Source organism: Phalacrocorax carbo, chromosome 9, assembly GCF_963921805.1.
Source record: "Phalacrocorax carbo chromosome 9, bPhaCar2.1, whole genome shotgun sequence".
Classification (NCBI taxonomy): domain Eukaryota; kingdom Metazoa; phylum Chordata; class Aves; order Suliformes; family Phalacrocoracidae; genus Phalacrocorax; species Phalacrocorax carbo.
The window spans coordinates 33,281,236-33,297,848 of NC_087521.1; the positions used below are offsets into that span (position 1 = coordinate 33,281,236).

Sequence of the window (16,613 nt, forward strand, 5' to 3'; positions counted from 1 at the left end):
TCAATCAACCACATCAAAACTTACTGTCTGATATCGCATCCCGAAACAGCGAGAGCTGAAGCCCAGCTGATTGCTGTCTCCCTTTCCGGGCCAGCGGGGGAGCACAGGACGGGGCAGCGAGAGGAGACAGGCACTCTCTGTGAGCAGGAGGTGAGATTTATGTGAACAGTTGTGGAAGGGAGGAAAGGGAGGGCTTTGGGGCTCAAGAAAATCTGCAACTGTTTTCTTCCATGGCCAGCTCCCTCACCGGTAGCACTGCTTCATGGGCAGCTGGCTGCCAACAGCACCATCAAACTCATCGCTCTCCTGCTGTGGCTGCACAGAGGCTTTGCAGGAGTTTTCCAGGCACCAGAGAAGTGCAACAGGCTGCAGGAAAGCAAGTTGGCAGCAAGAATGGGCAAGAGCTTGGCCAGGAAGACAGGCAGGTGGGGAATGGGGAGAAAAACAAAGAGAAAACCAATTTGTGCCTCAACATCTCCAGCTGCAGATCAGTCCTTTTTATTTTTCCTTAATTTTCTTAGTTGTCTTCAATATCCTTCTCTCTTTTCTCAGCAGAGTATGGCTCATTTTTCCCTCCCAGGGGAAAGATGGACTGCCTTGTCAGCAGCTGCCCGCAGGCAGATTGATTGCAATATATAACACGCACACACATATATATGTATATATGCATTTACATGTATAGCTATATATATATGTGGTGCCCTGAGATTCCCTAAGACGTGGGTATCCAAGTCCCACATCCCCCCCACCTCAAACATCTCCCTTCCTTGCCCTGAACTGGAAGGCATTTCAAAGTCAGGTTTAAGGACTTAAGTTGCTCCCTGCCTTGGAAGACTCCCTGCTTGCTGGAAGTGGAGTCTCCGCTGCGGCACCACAGCCCTGGCATTTGCAAGCCCAGCTCACCCCAACACAGGATTTTGGTACAAGCATTTTACAGCAAACAATGTGGCAACCCATCTATGAACGGGCAGGGTTTGGGAAGAGGCCTGACATGGAGCACTGGGGTTTTGATGCTACTTTATGAATAGGGGCAAAATTAGAGCCCAGCATTTCTGTCCTTGGAACACAGTAATTCTGCCATAGATGTGGATGGGTGAATTAAACTAAGAAAAAGCTTAGAGAGACACTGCACCATGCTAAAACCCAGTATTTAAAAATGTTAGAACCTGGGATAGCATTGGAGTAAAGGGCTCAGGACATATTCACCAAGCCCTCCAAAGCTAAATGGTTTAGGTGCCACCATGCCCTAATGAAGGGCCTCAACGCGGGACCATATTGTCACCGTGTCCCACCAGCCACAAAGAACATCCTGAGTTACTTGGTGCCATCAAAAATGTCACAGTACTTTGTCACTGTATTTAGCACAGCTCCAAAGCATCGACTGCCAGTCGTGGATCATATCACACCAGCTCCTGTTAACAAAACAGAGTAAATCTTTGGCTCTTGTGATTGTGGGGTGAAAACCTCTGGAAGCACATTGGCTCCTAACCTGCAATGCCAGAAACAAATAAGAAGCATGAGCAATCCTGTCCTTACGCAGGGATTTTCTCATCCCGGCCTTCCACATTTTTTTCAGTTCTTATTTCTGGGGTGATACCCTATTTCCTGCTTGTATTGTGATATTTGAGACCTGGAAGGTCACCAAGAGGCAAGTGTCATAATGTCTTTAGGATCCACCAGGGTGGGGGCTGAGCACATGGGATGAATCCCACAGGATGGCTGGGTCTCCAAAAGCCGACATCCAACTAAAGCGTCAAGGAGGAGCTTTCCCCACTGACACTTCACTTCCCCAGCATGACCAGTCACTGAGTCCTTGAGCTAAAGGGGAGTTTTGTACTTGTTTAAGAGTTTTTTGTCCTCAGCAAAGCACCATTCAGGGCTCCCTGGCGGGGAATAACCAATTCCTGTGAGCTGGAATAGCCCATTCCCATGTGCTGAGATTGCTGCACTCTAAACCAAACATTTTTTAAAGTTTTGGCTGCTGTACGGCAAATGCCCTCGATCCCCACTTGGGCTAGGTCCCTTGGAAAGCAATTTCTGATGAGTTTTGTTTTTTAATTAGAATGTGGCTGCATAAAAAGTTATAACGAGGCTGCTGTTAAACTATACTTTTTACAGCTGCGCCATGGGGAAAAAGCCCTTGCTTTAAAGCACGGGGAGGAGTCAAGTGGGTAAGAAAGGTGATAGCTTCCCTGGCATGCTCTGATGAACTCAGAGCGCTGAGCCCTGGGGAAATGCCAGAACAGGCAGCTCAGCTCCATCACTCCTGCCTTCACCTGGCCAAAAACACCACCGTGCCCCTGCCACGGCCATGCAGCCCCCACCTTCCATCTTGCTACGGATCTGCTGCACATTGACTTCCACTCCAGGATGGTTTCAAAAGGCTGGATTTAGCAATAGATGCAGGCCCACGATCAACTGCGCCATCACCTCCAGTTGTGCATCCAAAGGTTTCTCTTTCTCTTGCTGTCCCGTGTTTGCCAAGCGCAAATTGAAGAGTTACAAAGAAAAGTAATGGAAATTGTTTGTTCCCATTCTGCAAAGGATCCGAGGGGGTTCAGGGACCTCCGTGCAGGTACAGCTGCACTGCCACTGACACCAGCCTGACTGAAGGTAGGCTTTGCCAGAAGCTAACCGCTGATGAAGGCTTCAGAAGAGCAGCCCAAGCCCATTTTTCCATTGCTGGTCACAGATGCGCCATTGGAGGTTCTGCAAAATTTCTCCCAGCATTTTTCTTTTCTTTTTTTTTTTTTTTATAGCCTCATAACCACTTAAAACACTTCTCTTGGAGGAGCAGGGGTCTCTTTATTTGTTCAGAAGCGAGGAGTGGATTGGCAGAGGACAAGGCGAGGACAACCCCTTTGAAATGACTCCCCATGAACCAAGCAAAGCACCTGGATCTACAGCACGATGGAGGCAGAAGTCTGTCTTTGCTGGCTCTCTTTGGAGAAATAAACAAAATAAATGTGATTTATACAGCAGCTCACGTGCTTAACAAAAGGCAGGCAACAGTTGAGCAGTTCCCCTGCTCCAGAAGGTGGGAAATCTGTTTGGTTACACTCACCCCCTTCCCGAGTTGTTGGCATATCCCAAGGAAAGTGTGATATTTCCGCATTTCATGGGAGCAGCATAGTATGACAGAGAGACCTAGAAAGCAAGGACCAGCACAAAAGCAATAAATACCAACCACAGTGCTGAGCCAATTAGTGAAACAAAAGAAAACCAATTCAGCCTTGGTTTTCACTTAAAGGTAGCAACGCCTCTCCTGCAGCCTGGGAAGTTCGCAGGCGTTGGCAGGTCTCTAAATTCACCTCATGTAAACTCAGCAGAAAGATGAAAAATATGTTCCTGCTCCAGGCAAAGCTGCTGAGAAGCTGCAAAGTGGCTGAAAGAGGAGTCTGCAGGTAGATTAATGTGGGGATCGATGAAATAGCCAGAGCAGCCAAATGAACTCAGCTGGACATGTGAGTGGATCGATAGGGATACGTGAGCAGCCTCCAGCCCAGCCAGTTAGCGAGAGCTTTGGGTCAAAAGCAGCACTTAGAAAACATGGCCAGAAAACAGAGCTGGAATCAAGGATGATCTTTTCTACTCACTGTGTGAGGAGGAACCCGACACAAAAATCAAAGCACCCAAATCACCGTGGTACTTGGAGGACGCTTGCATGGCGGAGAGCAGAGAGAGCACCGCAATATCCTACAAAGGATATACACAAAAGTATGAACAGAGGTTTCTGTGCCAGTAGCTCTCACCCCTGGTGGAGGGATGTCTTCCAAATTGGGACTTTAGTTCAGTTCCTGAGCTTCTACACAGGGAATTCAATGTCTGATGCCCCAAGCAGCAGCTCTGTTTTGCCTTTATTAACCCATAACCAAAGAAAGAGTTTTAAATCAGCTTTTACACAAAGCTCCTGCATCACTGCTTTTTGGCTGCAGGAGCCATGGCTCTTTTGAAACCCTCTTCACAAAAAGAAGGCACCAGGAACAGGCTCTGCTGCTGCATGAATGTCCCCTACTCCAGAAACTCGTGAGAAAACTCTCCTCTCATTGGGAGTGTCAAGCGCAGCTAGCAAAAAAATAAGTTCTTTTAATTCATATAGACATTTTAGCTTTGCAGCCAGTCTTCATCATTAACAGCAAATGTAATTCTGGTGACTTCCATGCACCCTGATGAAGAACAGGCCTTGAAACTCCTGATGTTGCTGTCCTTGTGCCCTTTACCCTAAAAAATGAGGATATTTGAGATTTAAAGGAGGCTGTGCAGCACCAGGTAACTGCAGCCCCAGCAGCCTGACCCGACCTGAGGGGCTGCAGGAGCACAAAACCCCGAGTCAGCGTGAAGGAAGGCTCAGGCCAGAGCGTTGAGCGTGCAGCGTTGAGCACCCCAACGCTGGGCAAAGGGCCCAGGGGGCACCAGCACGGGAGGGCAGAGGCGACGGCGAGCGGCAGTAAAACAGGCTGAGCGGGTCACCCAGCCACAGCCTTGCGAGAGCCAGTGTTTATTCTCCACAGGTATCTATGCCAGCAGGTAATGGTAACACAGCGATGGCTTCAGCACTCGATAAAGCACAGTCTGCAGGAGATCCCTAATTCTCTTGCTGGCAGTGGAAGCTTTCACATCTGGGGACCTGCTCTGTTTAAAGCTCTCTTAATGGTCCCCTCTGAGTATTTTCACAGCCAGCTGCCCTTTCATCTGCAGTAGGGAAAGGAGCGGGGCCTCATGGATGCCTCACCTTTCCCACACTGGCTCTGCCAGGCTGCAAGCACTGGCAGCCGCCTGCCTGTCCTTGGCCTCTCACAGCTGAAATCAACAGCACGGCTTTGCTTTTCCTTTCTTACTTTGAGAAACTCTGGGACACACCCCAGCCAAGATCTGGCATCATCCCCAGATAGCCATCAGCTCCCAGAGCCTCAGTACCTCTCGATGGGAAGGGATGCCGGTGGCTCACCCAGGAGCTGTTCTGCCAACCGGATCCATCACGTCTCTGGTATCTTCAATCAGGAGCTCAGAAATTTAAAATACTGTTTTAAAAAGTTGTTTTCAGTTGGAGGAGGATATTCCTGCTGGGGTTCGGAGACAGACTGGCCACCGTCTCTGCCGTGCAGGGTCATATGTGGTAGCATGGATCTGAGTGGCACTGGTCCAGGGGGCAACAGGGGAGCCATGTGTGCATTGGGCAGGAAATGAGATGGTTTGCTCCATCCTCTGACAAGCCACAAACCCAGGGATTTTCAATAATTCCCAGGGATTTTCAATCATTCCCCATTACCTCTAGCGATGCCTGAAGGATGCAGGGAAGGACCAGACGATGCCAGCAGGGAGATGGGAGCAGGAGGGCCTTTTGCAGCCATTTCTCAGCTTGGCCAGAGCAGACGGTGGTGGTGCTTTGGCACATTCCTCCTCTGGACATCGCCCGTGCGGGATGCGCAGGGAATGGAGCACACCTCCCTCGTCGTCCCCCAGCACAGAGCGCTCCCACCTGCCGCTGCCATCTGGAGCAAATCCCTCGGCTGGGCCAGCAGCAGAGGACAGGGAGCAGCAGAAGAAATTATTTCATTTCATCTCTGCTGCGATAATCAGGAATCCGTGTGTAAACTGGATTTGCAGCAACAGCACCTCTAAAGATGCGTTTACTGGCTGAGCAAGAAAGTTTTCTGTTGAATAATAGACTTAATGAAAGACAGCTTAAAAACTGGCTATTTCTAACTGAGCAACCCAAATTCCTAATTTCTGCATATGCTCCTCGCCCTGAGACACAGCACGTAATACATCTACGCATACCAGCATGCAGTCTGAGAGCTGAAATACTATACCCCTCAGTTTGTCTGAGGGAGGAAGAGTTATCAGATTAAAGATCAGCAAGATTTAAGAACTGGTAAAGGATTTATCACAGTGTTTTTTGCACTCATCTGCTTTATGTACTCAAGTGGGATTTACTTGGAGTTGTTACTACGTGGGCCTTGAGGAGGAAGTACGCAGAGTCCTTCTATGCTTCTCATTCAGTGAGACATCTGAGCCTATGCCTAAATTTACCCAAGAGAAGGGTCTCACTGAAGCCTGTACAAGTATTCATACGATTAAATGTAGGCATGTGTTTTAAATATCTTGTGAAACTGAGGCTTGGGTGCAGTAATCCAAAATACTTTCACGTTTCTATGCTCGTCCCTGGCCCTGCTCCTTTCAGAGCTTCTGTCAAGTTGCTCAAAACCTTTGCACATTAATATTTTTCCATTTTGTGTGGATACTGTGTCAGTGTCACTAGTGGCAGCCAGAACAATTAAAATACTCCAAGGGAAAAACTCACGGTAAACCAGCATTCAGTCAGGTACTTGACCTGCATCAGAAATGTATGCATTACCTTTTTTCTTATTTATTCCTTGCTGCAAGAATTCAGCTTTGCACCCCTTAAACTATCCAGTTTCTGGGCACTGTTTTCTTCAGATGTTTCATTTGCCATGCAAAAGTTAAGTATCACAGCTAAAAATTCCCATTACACCAAACACCTTTTAAAAAAAAAAAAAAACTAACAAAAAAACCCAACCAAAACAGCCTTTTCCCTAACAAAGATACCTGGCAAGATACAGAAATAGCTATAAAAATAACACATGAAGCATAATGGCTGCACTGCACCCATCTAATTTCGTGTTGTGCTTCTGGTGGTGGCCACCAGCAGATGCCCACAGTGCAGGAAAAATAAAATCTGTGACAACTGTCTCACATTTGCTGAAAACAATCTGAATTCCAGCTAATTACCTCGTGTCAGAACTGGCCTCCTAAGCCATCTCACAGCCTACAAAATGCTCTTGCAGACAGAAACTGGGAAGGAACATTTTAATGCCAGCAAAGGCCTTGCAAGAGGACCCTGCTTCCCTGCGATGCAGTGCCCTGCCCAGACACCCAGATCCGTTTTTCTCTGCTTCTGTTTAAGAGCAGCGTTCCCAGGCTGCGTTTCCAAGAAGTTTTTGGTTTTACAGCTGTCATGACAGTAATTTTCTCAGCTTTGCAATGTTCCTTCATATCCTGTTCGAACCGGCTTATCTCTGTTTAGAAGGGATGTTCCTACACAGCGTTCTTCAGGAACAGATGTTCCAGCTGATCTCACATCGCAGCGCTCAACATATTACATGGCCCCATTTTGAAACAATTAGCCTGTCACCGTTGAAAGAAACCTAATGGTTGGCTACTTGTTCACTTTTGAAACAAAAAAAGAAAGAAGTCAGCAGTAACCTATGATTTATACTTTTTCCAAGCATGCTAAGATGCTCTAAATTTACAGTTCATTAACATGGCAGCTTGTCCCGGTTCAGCTGCTGGTCCCAAGATTTGTTATCTGGAGAAACAAATCCCTGGGCAAAGCTGCTGGCAAAGAGCTTCTCCAGCCCAAGTGACAAAAAAAAAATCCCCCCAAAACTAATGAGAATCTTTATTTACACAAATTAAAAGCTAATGAATTAGTGAGGAGTGTTTAGAGCGGTGGCATCCGTAGCTTTTGGACCACAGACTGCTGTCAACACATGAAATTTATTGTGGAATACAAGGCAGTCTAATTACTAAGTCTGTAACGGAGGATGCTCTGGAGAAGATTGCAAACACCCAACTGAGGGCCATGTACCTGTGGTTGTGACTCCAGTCGTCTGCAGACAGCAGCTCGGGAACCGTCCGTGCAGGGCGCTAACGCAGACCCAGTAAATCACAAGATGCGGTAAACGGCTGTAGTGCCATATAAGTCAATGGAGCTACATGCAGATTTATATCAGCTAAGAATTTGATCCCCTACATTAAGCAGCAATATACTCACATAAAAGGAACTTGCAGGCCACTGTAATAAAATTATCTCCCTTTGATCTCATCAAGATTCCTCCAGCCTAGTTCCACTCAGAGAAATTGATCTCATGGTTATACAGATCCAGACCAAAGCGAGTGAGCGCCAGCACAGAGCCCATCCGCTGCCAACACACATCCCCCACTTGTCCGTATCTGCTTTGCACCTTCCTCAGTGTGATTTGTAACCCTGCTTCTTGTTGTCTCCCTTTTCCCCTGTACCTCCCTTTCTCCTGGGGGTGCAGCATTCAGCGATGGCGGGGGTTGAGCGAAGCCCGAGCTGGCAGCCCCGTGGCTGACGTTTCCTGGCCAGCACAGGGTGCAGTAACAAGGAAGACAGCAACAACCGAGTTTCCAGCATGGAGCAGCTGCCAGGCCACGTGTCCTTGCTGACACGCTGCCTGGCAAGGACAGGCACAGTCTGCCAGGACCAGGCTGAGCAGGAACGGCATCTCCAGGAGCAGGCTGAGAGCCCAGGCAGGAACAGCATCTCCGGTAACAGCTCAATAGTGGCAGATGGAGATAGGAGATGAGCTGAGGGTCAAGAGAGGGCTTGCAACAACCACAAGCTTCAATTAACTGAAAACAGCAGAGGCTGCCTGAAATAAAGCTCCTTCTCATATCAGCCAACACTCACGGCAACGGCATTTTTGACCATCAAAGCAAAACCAAAAAGCTTTGCTCTCTGCAATTGCTCACAGACCTTAGCTGGGAAGTAATCCTGCCACTCAAAGTTTTCACAAGAGAAATGCTTTCTCAGGCTCCTAGAAAGACCACACAGCACAGATGTGCCAGAGACAATCCCATGTATTATACATGCGTATCAGATGCAAAACTGCTTTCATGAGTACGTGTCGTAAGCAGACAGCCCTTAAAAATAGGAGTAGCTGAACTGAAGGGTGGGAGTGGAGCAGTGAAATGTTTGCAGGGACCCATCCAGGTCACTGCTAACTCCAAATACACATTTAGCAGCCAACACCCCTCAAAGAAAGGTTTGAAGATGAGGTCTGCTTACTTGGAGGCTCTCAGGCCAACAATGCTATTGGAAAACGAGCCATGGGGTGGGTTCATCTCTACTACCCCCGATCCCTGCCATCTAGGGACGCTGAAGGGAAAGACCTGCCTTACCCCAAAGGAGGTGTCTCCAAGAGCAGAGATGAGTCGCATCCTATTCCAAAAACCATAAGGAGGTGCAGAGGGCTAGCAGAGACGTGGACATCTTCATTGCCCAGCAAACTGACTCCCAGCCTCAGCAGAGACACAGCAATAGGACCTCTGAATAGGCTTACCTTTTGCATACAGAAAAATAGTTGTTTCATAATGAAAGACAAATCATGGACCCAGCACTTACTGCCCTGGAATATTCCTACAAGGTTCATCACTGATTAAAGCGATTTTGACTCCCCACTACCCTCCCAGACTGGCCTTTCTGCCCCTGGGTTCTTGCACATAGCCAGGAGTGCAGCACGCAGGGACTGAATTGCCAGGGTTATAATTCTTGGCCGTGTACTTTTAACTACAGCGAGGCATTGGCACAGCTCAGCACACTAATTCACCTCCATGTAAACATGATTATTTTAAATGAACTCCAGACGAGGTTTAACTGTAAAAACATCTCCAGTTTTTGTAGCGTTTTTAAGTGTTCAGCTCGAAGTTGTTTTCGTTATGGCAAGAACTTACCCTTTCTTCATTTTACAAAGAATATTTTCAGAATTAATGATGTCAAAACAGCCTCGCAACTATAACATGAAGTTTGAACGAAAGTCACAAGTCTGAAAATTAAGCTGCAGCAGGATTTCATGGTCAAGATTTTCCCTTTCTTAGCCAGCCATTCCTTTCCTTACAAGCAGAAATGCTTTCTGGTTTCAAAGCCAAGTTGAAGAAGAGAAGTGAAAACAGTAAGAGGTATTCACTTGGCCACATTTCTTTCAGTGTGTCTGGTGTAGGAGTCCCATTATAGCTTGCAAGGAGAAGTGGCAGAAGAACATTGTGTATACATTGTAATGGTTGTGCATTCTCTGAACAGACACGCTTCCAGGAGGCGGCAGATTAAAGAACCGGTGTTACTTCAGACAGAGGAAAATAACATCTTGCCAGTTGTGTTTATTTGTAGGGACCCATGATTTATGCTTTCCCAATTGTAGAGGGGTTGAGAGAAATGGATCACGTGGGCTCTGTTTAGATAATCCCTGAGGAAATTCAGACTACATCAGGTGGGAAGAGATAGGGCTTGTTCTCGTAGATGAGACAGGCTGGGAAATGGTGGGGAGACGTGAGATTTCCTCAAGATCCTGGAAAGAAGTTCAAGGCTCCAATTTTCTGAAAAGATTGAGTGTGGGTTGTGAGAATGAAGCAATTAAGATAACAACAAAAATAGTCCAGGTAGGCAGGGATGAGCAGTTCTTTGCTGTTATTTATTGGCCCAGTGCAGAGAAAAAAATGTTCCTGCCTAAAGGATCTTTACCAGTCAAAGAGTACAAGAAGATGCAAAACTCTTCCTACAAGCACCAAAGAGGGATGTGTCACCCTCTGACCCACTCCTGCCCTTTCTTTTCCATAAGGATGCCTCTTTGTGGTGTGGTCCCCATCTCATCCCTCTGCACCCTCCTAGTTTTACCGGGACTTGCAGAAACCAGCCGCTATTGTCCCCATAGAGGTCTATAAGAACCTAAACAAAACCACTGAGACCCCCTGCCCTGAACAACAAACACCCTTATCGTAATTAGAGGAGGCAAGAGTGCGCCTGCTTTTAAAAAGAAAATACTTATTGCAAAGATGGCTTTAGTTAATTGATCTGGGGAAACAAAACGGAACAAAACAAGATCAGTTGTTCAAAGTCTGGCATCAAAGGAGGCAATGGCACAGCAGCCCAAGCACAGATGGGGAAATCCTTCTCACTCTTGAGCTGCAAAGTTTATCAGCCAGAGGAATGCCTTACTCTACAGCACCTGGCACTGTACTGCCTAGAAAGCTGCATTAAACAATCGGCATTAACAGATGTAAGTGCTATTTAAGCAGATGCTGGGTTTCACAGCAAGTACCAGGTTTAATCCGTGGCTTCGTGCCCGCTGCTTTGCCATAGGTGCTGATTAAGGAAACACAGCAGGGAAGGCGCCACGGCTCTGCAGCACGGAAGGGAAGATGGTATTTATGTGACAGATGCAGGATGCTGAACGCCCTTCTCCAAGGGCACATCACGCAGGAAGAGCACAATTTCCAAGAGTGTCAGAATAAAAAGAAGGGAGGGGGAAAAACGACAGGATGTCACTCACCCAGCAAAATCCCCAGTCACTGCAAGAAGCGTCTCCCAGAACCCATTAAAAATAAGCTCTAAGTCATCATTTCAGTGGCAAGATTTTTACACGGTGATCAAACAGTTGGCTATCCAGGCGATAACAGGCTGCAGGGTAAGTACAACTGTACATATATTAAGGAACAAGCACTAACCAGGGGAGATTTTTCAGCTGACAGTAAGAAATCGGTGTGCTGAGATGGTAGAGCAGGGAACGACCCTACCGATACAACTGCAGCATGTTGTCCCTGCACAGGGGCCTCTGCCTGCAGCCACCTCAAGGCAAAATGAAATGTTAGCAACCCTAATTTGCAGGGCTGGCCACTCCTGTCAGGAAAAGACAGAGCCAAGAGAGGGCCTGAAGAGCCAGAGCTGCTGCCTTGCCTGCCCAGGGCTGGCAGGATGAAGATGGGCACTGCTGGGAATGCCCTGCCTGCTGCTGGCAGCGGTCACTGCCTGCCTCCCGAACCTCCCTCCCGGCAGCTGCCCAGCCTTCCAGCTCATCAGCAAAGTAGGCAGCGGTAGCAGAATTGCTACTTTCCTGTTGTTTTTAGTTTTCTGAGTTTCAGTAAAGTTCTTTTCTCAGCACCCTGAAGCTCAACTCTTCGGATGACTGATCTTTGCATCTCTCCCTTTCCCAGCTATTATTCTGAGAATAGCCCTAGACCTGCAATGGCAGCTACACAGGCAAGAATCACACTGGCTTTTAGTTCAAGCCATTTCAGGGGCCTCATGTACCCCCCTTCAAGGCTCTCAAGAGCTTTAGTGCAGGACCTGCCAGCCTGGAAGACCTATGGGCCTTGGGAGTGAAGTCTGATCAGAACAACGATGCTTCTCTGCCCCAAGGAAGTTCTACAGAGGGGTGAAAGAGTACTTTTTCCCAAAACAGCCCTTTCATGGAAATACTGGGGTGCCGCACAGGCTCCTGATTACACTTCTGATTTGACTTTTCTCTTACCTTCTGGTTTCTAACCTAGATATGAAGCAATGTATAAGGAAGAAAAATGATCCCTGAACTTTAATGGTCCACTTTCTCCTCTCAAGGCAGAGAATGACAGCAAAAGGCAAAAGCAGGTTTCACCTTCTACACAAAATATAACAAAAGCTCTAGACACAGACACAGGTTTGTGGGTTTGTACTATTGCCGTCACAGAAGCAGGGCCCAGGGCGTTATTGTGGCCCCTGCTCAGCTGGCCACATCACCGTCGTGAGATTTTGATGGGGTTTTTTAAGATTTCTGGAAAAAGCTTCTGTTGCAGTTCCCTCACTTGGCTCAAGGATGCCACAACATCAAGATTTGGATCTGCAGGATCAAAGAAGCAAAATCACATCCAAGTCCTGGAAGGTTGGGGCAGATATCAACACATAATCACAATAATGAATATTTTAGAGACAACTTTTAGAGACATGTATCTAAATCAGGAGTGAAGCAGAATAAGGGGAGAAAAAAAAATAAGAGAGCTCCATAGGAACACGCCTGCCAACCAGTACAAATATCACAACGCTTATACAATAGCTTTCACTCCCACACACTGTTGGACACCTATGGAAAGGATGAACTTCTCAGGATGTATCAATTCTATAGGTTGCAATCCTCTTGTCTTTCTGTCTTAAAGCCTTTGTTGAGTGTTAACAGAAAGCTGTTAAACAGCTGCAGGGTTCCAGCTCTTAAATGGCTACATTTCAGACTAGGATCCAGCAAATTTTTGCACACGTGTAATTTTAAACATCTGAGTATTCAATTCACAGGGAGGAGGTTGGCACATACATCTTTACCCAGCCAGGATAGACAACATTATCCTGTAGTGATGTGTAAAGCACCTTGGAAGGTTAGCATATGTTTTTAGCAGCTAATTTTGACAAGTTCCATCTCTGAGCTACGAAGGTGAAGAGGAATAACCAAAACCTCACTTTATCCAATTTCCCACAATTGTTCAGATGAAACGTGCACATGAAATTTTCTGCTTCCTATACTGAAAACCAAGATAACTCAGCTGAACAGGGGAAGGGCGACACTGGCATCAGACAAATTACCTACCAGCTTATGGCTGGGGTCCTGTCCCAAGAGCCTTTGCTGGCCTGGGAGCGAGGATCCCTGCCCGTGCCAGGAGCAGCATCATGTCTCTCTCGATCCACCCATTCTCTTCATTGCTGCCACCCTCACCATACAGCATCTCTGTTTTTTTTTTTCACAGAGTGGGAGAAGAGGAAGAAAAAACCCCCTGGATTTTGAGCACCTCACTTCCAAACAGCCGATTTAACTTACCAAAGTCAGAAAAGATGCTCTGCAGATATAACCACTTCTGACATTTCAGTTTTGCACTTTCATATACTGCAAGTCCAATCCATCAACAAATACTCTTGTTCTAGTGCTTTTCTACTGTAAGACAAGAGCAAGCTTCACCAGGAATTCAGTCAAACCAAAAAAATAAAGCCAGGGTTTTGGTTTCCACACGACAATCCTGAAATCCAATAACACCCCTCTCCCCCCCACCTCTCTGCTGCTGAGAATTAACTGAAAAATATAGCTGTACAGAGGTGGGGTTTTAATACTTTTTCTAGATGGAATTCTATTTGATGCTGTTAAGCTTTGATGACATACCCCAATGACTTGCTTGGAAGAAATCCATTTAGCAAGCTTGCAAATCATGCTGTTTCAGTACTGCGAGTGCCCATGAGAGATGTGCATTTTCAATCATAAAAGCTGTAGAAACAAAATGGAACTTGGAGACGCAGACAGACAAATTCCTTATCACGGCTTGGCTGTGTTCACAGAACATGTGCTTACCATTTCAAACCCCGGAAAACTATTTACAGGAATCTGAAATATGAAACTGAATTGAAAAGAAATAGATAAATTTCTAGAAGATACTTTCCCCCCCCCCCCCATTTCAAAGGAAAAATGGAGACTCTGATTAAAACCAAAGCAAAACAACCCACCCGCCCTCAGCCTACAGCTTTTCCTAGGAATATAAATACCTGCAATACGATCTATGCACAGGGTCCCAGATTTACAGATGTCCATTTATGTTTATGTGGCATGATACTTTGTTTTTGGAAAGCTTTGGTGAAGGAAAAGCAAATAGTTTGCACTTTCTTCCTCTCCAAAATTCTCTTTGAATGGGAACAGTGGGGGTTGTAGAGGGGATGAACATTAGCGCATCCCACTGCCAGTGTGATCCCCACCAGCAGCAGACCTTTGAAGCAGTGCCAGCCATCTAGAAGCTTAGGAAAAAAATCAGTCTCGTCAAGTTGGGAGAGAACATAACTCTATGGGGAATTTTCAAAACTGACTGAAAATGGTCTCCACCAGGCATTTTCTGACATACTTCCCTAAAAACACAGCTCATTCCTACAGGATTCAGTCAGTGACAATGACAACACCTTTGATGTGATGCGCTTCTTCCCAAGAAGAGAAAAATAAGAGAATTAGAGCAAAACACGTGATGCTCAGCACTGCAGACAGTAAAATGTGACACAGTTGTTTTCCTGGTATGATGAGACACTGCCTCTCCCACTGGCCAGGGCTGTCTCATCCTTTCCTGTGCGCTCTCCTTTCCTGTGTATCCATCTGCTGTCTCCCGTCCCATCCTTAGTTTATCAGCTGTCTTCGTGTTCTCAGTGCGATTACCATACTTTGGTTAACAAAGCACAGTCCTGACCCAGGCCTACAGCTCTGGGCGCAAGAAGGGTACAGCTCATTTGCTTTTTACACCACAACAAAAGGGGACCTAAATTATATATTAGGAGCCTTAAAAATCTAGCAGTTTGACAGATCACTTGGAACATAGTTTCATGAGGGTTTTCTCTCACGGGAAACCTGGTTTAAGAAGCTCTTGCCCTCTCCACTGCATTTCATTATCCTGCTGTCAGTTGTTACAGTGCAACCATTCAGAGCCCTGCTGTAGCAACCTGCTGCAGGGTAAAAGAACACCTCCACCTTCCCCAAAAAGGCTGTTGTTTTTTAAAGCACTGCTCGTGTCAATAGTCTGATTTATAGCACAATTCCTCGGACAGCAGCATCAGCACAAGCTTGAAGATACTCTCCTCTGCTCCTGGTGGTTTTTCATGGTGTAAGAACATCTAGAGGCAGCTTTACCACTGGAGACACTCCTTGTGGGATCATATGCTGAAAACCAGCTCCCAGTCATGCTGTCTCATTTCTACCTTTTCTTTTTTTAAAGTGATGTTGCATTTAGCATGAAGCCTGCCACGCTTTTACCCCTCACCCAAATCTGATGTTCACATGGCTGTCAAGACAGACAAGAAATCAAGTCTGTAACATGCTAAAGAGACTCTCTTTAAAGTTGAATCCTCTGGATATTACCGACCTTGAACGGTTGAACCTCCCTCTTTTTCCATTTACCCTTGCAGATTCTGCAGCAAATCAACAGAACCTCGTGGTCAGTGAGATCAAAATATAGCCAAAAGGAGCTTTTAATGTTTGTCTGATACGGAGAGATGAAATCAGCGCAGGCTCCATAATATAAGAGTAATGGAAACTGTTCACAGTTATGAGTATCTGCAACAACCAAGCACTTCTCGTTAAGTGATGCTGTGAAGCTGTGCAGATGGAATTATATGCTCCAGTGTCACAACAAGGTACAAGTCAACCCAAAATGAGTATTTTTTTCCTAGCTTTTGAGAGGTGCCTTCATGCCCCATGACTCTGAAAGTGCCACAGTATCTCCTCTTTCCCACAGATATTGCATGAAAAGTTCAAACTGGATGAGGAACAGATCAAAAGCTGTGTTTGCCCTGCTTGAGAAGAGCTTCTTTCCTAGTTTTCCTACTGGAACATGTCTGAATTCCTCTTTTTTATTTTGCTTGGAAGCTGCTTGGGGCAGACAATCCTACCTTCCTCCCCAGACACTGCTGGATCAATCACGTTGTCCTCGCTAAGGCAATAAAAAACAGAGCAGTCCCTGCGAGGGTGGCAACATGCTCATGCACTCTTGCTGTTAATCGTTACTATGGTATTTCTGGCTAGAGATTATTGGGCTTCTGAAGGGCTAAGACTGCAGTAACTAGCTCTGTCTCATGAGAAGGAGAAATTTACATTTTAAAATGTAAACAAATAACCTTCTCACACAATCTCTCATTGAGACATGTTTCAAGACAAGGAAAAAGTGTTTAGGGGAAACAAACATCAAAATGCTGAAAAATTCTTGTAATTCTAAAAAAAGAAATTCCTCATAATAACAATACAAACTCTAACAGTCTCTTTTACATTCAATTTTGAATTACTGCCTTGTGATAGCAGTCTTCTAAGCTCTGACGATACCTAGCAACAGGATTTTCTTGCAAACTTTGGTTTTAAATATGTTTTCCTCTGGCTCCACATTTCGACAGTAGTGACATTATATTGAGATAAGCATTTTTTTCCATCAGCGAGGCAGACTTTTGCCATAGATTTTAATACCAATCACTTCATTGTTCCTCTGTACATACAATAAATAGTTAAATGGCCTTCACCTTCATTGACTTAAACTCACAATGA

The 16,613-nt window shown here is 46.0% G+C and overlaps 1 long non-coding RNA gene across 1 annotated transcript; it reads right to left on the reverse strand.

Annotated features, from left to right (window-relative positions):
* Window positions 1-609: 609 nt before the first annotated feature.
* LOC135315063 (uncharacterized) lies at window positions 610-11,026 on the reverse strand. Its single transcript, XR_010374513.1, has 4 exons — window positions 4,918-11,026; window positions 3,597-3,696; window positions 3,065-3,147; window positions 610-2,939 (listed from the first exon to the last, which is right to left on the reverse strand). It is a non-coding gene; the product is annotated as an uncharacterized LOC135315063 (long non-coding RNA).
* Between the last annotated feature and the right edge of the window lie 5,587 nt (window positions 11,027-16,613).